Source organism: Astatotilapia calliptera, chromosome 13 (assembly GCF_900246225.1).
Source record: "Astatotilapia calliptera chromosome 13, fAstCal1.2, whole genome shotgun sequence".
In the NCBI taxonomy this organism is placed as follows: Eukaryota; Metazoa; Chordata; class Actinopteri; order Cichliformes; family Cichlidae; genus Astatotilapia; species Astatotilapia calliptera.
Genome location: NC_039314.1, coordinates 18634274 through 18639636, shown reverse-complemented (window position 1 = coordinate 18639636; position 5363 = coordinate 18634274).

Genomic DNA, 5363 nt, shown 5'->3' with positions numbered 1-5363 from the left:
TATTTATTCCAAAGGTGCTCTACTGGACTGAGCTCTGTGGAGGCCACTGTAGTGTAGTGTTTTTCCAATCTTCTGTTGTGCAGTTTGTTGAGTCAGTGGGAAATGTAGCCTCAATTTCCTGTTGGTAGGTGATAGGAGTGGCCCCCGGTGTAGTCTTCCGCTGCTGCCCATCTACATCAAGGGCCAGTGTGTTGTGTGTTCACAGATGCTCTTCTGCATACCTCATTTATAACGAGCGGCTGACTGAGTTACTGTTGCCTCAGCTCAAAGTAGTCTTGTCGTTCTCCTCTGACATCAAAAAGGTATTTTCACCAACAAAACTGGATTTATTTTCTCCTTTTCAGACTGTTCACCGTAAAGCCTACAGATGGTTGTCCAAGAAAATCCCAGTAGACCAAATCTCTTAAGGAATGTTTTCACCACCTTGTGCTGATTTGATTGAAAACACTAATTCAATGCTCTTGATGAGTTGTGAGATACAAGTGAAAAGTGCAACAACACAATAACAAATATCTTTAGCAGTGAAGTATGCACAGAAACCATAGCAGGATGTATAAAAACAATGAGAAAGGATAATGCGTTACTGATTTGAGAATTGCATTAAGCGCAGTGAGAATGACTTCTGATTTGAAATTTCTTTATAAATGGATTGCATTAGATCCAAGTGAAACTTTGTGGAAAAATGAGATACAAGTCAGGCTCTGACGCACATTTGACACAAAGTCTCAGCATTCCTTGTGATTTACAGTTACCTGACGAATAATAAGTCTCTCCAACTCTTTAATGTGGCACTTATGAGTGGTGTTTTAATGAAAACACATTTACACGACAACGTTGTACAGCTCATCACCACACACATTTTAGAAAGTTATTTGGTCCAGCATACACCGGTTATTACATTTTTTTTTCAAACACAGCCAGCTTTAACATTACATGCACATACACACATCCTTCTGGCACTTCTGTGAAGCTAGATAACACTTAGCCCACAGTAATCGCTTATGCCACATCCTGCAGCCACCATTTCAATCCAGAATCATGGGAAGCGGAACATTTTTACCACATTTTGGTGTTTAGTAATATTGTTATTTCTGACATTTTATCTGGAAATAATAGCAGTACAACTCTTGCAAAAAAGCTCCTGATTAGAGCAATAAATCTACAGTGGTTTGAAAGCACCTGATAAGGGTATATATGCTATTTGTGTGAGTGAATATATAGTACAGCAATTAGTCATGAAGCCCTGAGGTCAGTCACTTGAAATCTTTAACATGTCCAAAGCTATCGCTCATCAAAATGCTTCAGTATTACATCCGTCTCACAGATAGCGACAGACATCTGTGAGACACTGTGTGGAGATGATAAACCGGTACATAACGCACAAACACACATGAAATGAGTCTGACTAATTTCACGTTATCTTTTTGTAATAATTTACATGCAGTTAACGTTTGGGCAACATTTTTTCTTCCTGACGAATTCAAATGAAAGTCAAATATTTCTGACCTAATGGCTCCACAGAATTCCCTTCTTTATCATTAACATCTTGTTTTCTCACGTCTACATATTATGTCTAGATGTATGAGCATTAATGGAAGATATCAGACTTAATTCAAAAGTAAAAAGACACAAAACACTCACATGTTTGTAGTTTATAGTTATTTAAGGCTTTAAATGCCAATCAGATGTCAAGATTTCTGGTTTTAAGGGGCTTAGCCATACTTTTTTCTCCAAAATAGCAATCTATCGACAGTGACTGGGATGTTTTATTATTATTTATTAACAGATAAAATTAACCCCTTGCAATAGACTGGTAACCTGCCCAGGATATACCTCCTTTTTACCCTCTGACATCTGAGACAGACTCCACGCTACAACCGTGAACTGGATAAGTCGAATATATTAGAAAAAAGTCTATTGTCCATCTATTAATGGCCTTGAAACGTGTTCAGAAACTCACACTAATAGATGTAGTGTTGATACACAGTGACCCATAACAATCACTTAGATAGTTACTGCACAGGGATAATGATAGAGAGCTGGACTTTTTAGCATTAACATCTCTGCAGTAATTGATTATTTAAATAGGAGCAGGCTGACACAATTAAGAGCTCCAGTCAAACCTCAAATGATTGAATCTTATCATTTTTAAAATGTGCATAAAATGGAAATGGAGATTTTTAATTCATCTGTATAGAAATTAATTCTTCATTCCCTACAGAGTTAAAGTGAAAAAATCTGTCCTTACCCTTGCATAATAGAAAAAAACCCTCTATGAAACACAAGTGCTCATCAGTAGCAAGAGTTGCTTTGCATTTCCTGTGTAAATGATGCAGAATGCACAATTTGTGTTATTAAAACAAAATCCATCTAATGGTCCAATTTACTTTCATTGTTTCAGCTCGGAGAGTGTTGCCAGTGAATGCAGCACAGTGGCAGACGGCTTCTAAAATGTCTACGTCTGTATTTCACGTCGACATTATGATACACTTCAAGTGAATGGCAAACTACGCAACAAATCTGTGGATATCAAATATTGTAATCGAAGGAGGAGTTGACAAACATTTGACACGATAGAAGAGCCGGCTAAGATTCAGAGTGTTACTTCGGGGTGAACAATGCTACAACATTCAGTGGCTTTTTCTCACACACACACACACAGGCAAGAGTAACGGCGACAACAATGCTTTGGATTAGTGAAAAAGATTAATAAGAAATCACAATCTCGAGTGTCAGTAAGAGTGTGATTATGGACATACACTCACAGTAATTTGTAAACAAAATATACACAGACGTACAGTACTGCACTTTCTCTAAATCTACAGTGGAAGTAGAATTCTCTGTTTTGGTTACAGTCATTAAATTTCATTCATATATCATTGGTGTATTTTCTTTTAATACAATCTATTTCATGTATCTACTAATATTTACAAAATTCATCTGTGAGAGCAGAGAGTCGTTTATTTTTTCAATTTGAAATCAAAATAAAATTATTATTTAATATGTGTGTTGCTGACTTTATAGCTCTCCTCAAAGTGCAAGAGTGTGACGGGGGTGGGACCAATTCGCTCAGCAACTCTGCTTTACCAGCATAAAGACTGTCATCATACCAGTATATGAATACACACTTTGAACCATGCTGATGGGGCAAGCACGCACCGACACCTTTCACTTACAGTCTTCATGACACGGTTCAGCACAACAATAAAGTGTTGACCTTGTCCTTGTTAAAGCTACAGACAGCAGTGTTATAGCCTGGGGGGGTGTTTTTGGCTCATTTACTGATTGACAGTTGAACATATTGAAACAACATGAAATCAACTTTGAAACAAAGTTTTCAGGGGCTTTAAGAAAGTTTCTTTCTGTCGTGTCTAAACTCTTTAGCGTGGGATGTTGTACTGCAAATCATTTAGCACATTTAGCCTGATGACTAATCACTATTGTCTCGAATTTTTAACAGTTATTAACTGTATGTGTCTTTTTGTTCGAGGCAGGTCAGCTTTCTTTATATTTAGTTTTCCGCTCCAAAGTAAGAAGCTTCATGGTGTTTGGTTTAACACATTCCTCTCAGATCAACCGATGGGATACACGATCAGGTTAGCATAAAAGGTGTAATTCAGGTGTAAGAGTGCTATAAAACACATTCATAGAGCTACAGTGTGACAGCAGGTTGTTAGAAACAGGCAAAACCTGCAAAGGGAGACATTTTTTTGGTCTGTATTGTGCTATGTAAAGTTGGGAAAAACATTTTGGAAATGACAAAGATTAGGAACACACGTCTAGTCGGTCATTCTGATGAAAAATTCGTTTTCAGCAGCTCGGTTTACTGTTGTGTGATTTGTGAGGACAGAGAGTTATTCACTGACCGAGTAAAATTTTGGGACGTGCATTTTTCAAAAATGTGCTGAGAAATAATGTTTGGTGAAATGTGCCAAAAACAACTGAGAAAATATAATAATATATAATTTGTTCAAACATTTGTTTTGTTAAGACGTTTTATAAGCCACCAGTGATTTAGTTTTTACTTTCTGGACCTAAACGCTGCCAAGGAATATTACCCAAATCCCTGTCCATTGGCCAAGATTATACTCATTGCCTAGCAACACTGGCTCATTTAATCGAGGAGATTTGAACATGTTCTTCCTTGCAAAGCTAAGTACACTAAAGTGTAATGAATCACATGATTATGACGAGTTTCCTGCCAAAAAAAAGTGTTCTTGGTACAAAAACGGGACGCAGATGTGACAGCATTTGTTGTTAGAGTTGTTGTTAAAGACCCTGAATGCCTGTTTATTAACTAGTCTATTAATTGCTTCCTTTGTATAGGCCTTTCAATCCTACAGAAAAAGTCACATATATGTGTACCAATCAAGATTGGGTAATATTTGGTAACAGTTGTGGAGTTGTTAATTTCTGTGGTCAAATAAAATCAACACCTACACACACAGCTAACCTGAGTTCAAGAAGCAAACTCTTTGATAAACAAAACAAAACCTAGGAATGTTTTCCTAGCTTTAACTTTATTGCCGTTTATTTCATATTACTTATTACAATTAAAAAAAAAACTGGAAGAAGGAACTTTTTATAGACTCTTTTTGGTCTTTTCTGGGAGGCTGTGGAGCTGTGGCACACTGCTGGGTGTGGCTTTATAGCGACTGACTTTCTCTCATAGGTACAATATGCAGCAACACAACACATCTGGGTCACAAAAGCCATACATTTACATCCTCTGGCTCAATGTCGCACACACAAACGGCAGTTTCCACTTACTAAATACACACGTACAAATTTTCAAAACTCACCTGGAGCAGAAATCATTTTCACACCGAACAAGTAAACATCACAATCGAGATTCTTAACGCATGCAGCGTGTGAACACACCTTATTCCTGGTTTACTAAGACTTTGTTACAGGTGTTTTTGCAGAGTGTAAATATTGAGCTACATGTAGCCTTTCAGCCTGACGGTTATGGGGTTTGGACACTTTGTGCAGAAGTTTCATTCAGGCTTGTATAAATAATTTAACTCGTTAAAACTTGAAGCTGACATCATTTAGGAGTGAAATCTTCTTGCTTTTCCTGTTCCATCATTCAGCTCTGCTTGTGAAAAAGCTCCTGTTGACAAATCCTTAGTAAATCTGCGGGGTTAATGATTGCAGTCGAGTCTCATGGCTCACGATTATTGTGTAATATGCAGTTGTGTGTTAATGAATATTTACAGAGCCACAAAAACCACTATAGGAAGAGAGAAATAGGCTTGGCACTGCTTCAGTATTATCACATAGACACAGAGTGCAAAGTCTGTAAGGTTGAGCGTGAATGTGTGTGTGTGTGTGTGTGTGTGTGTGTGTGTGTGTGTGTGTGT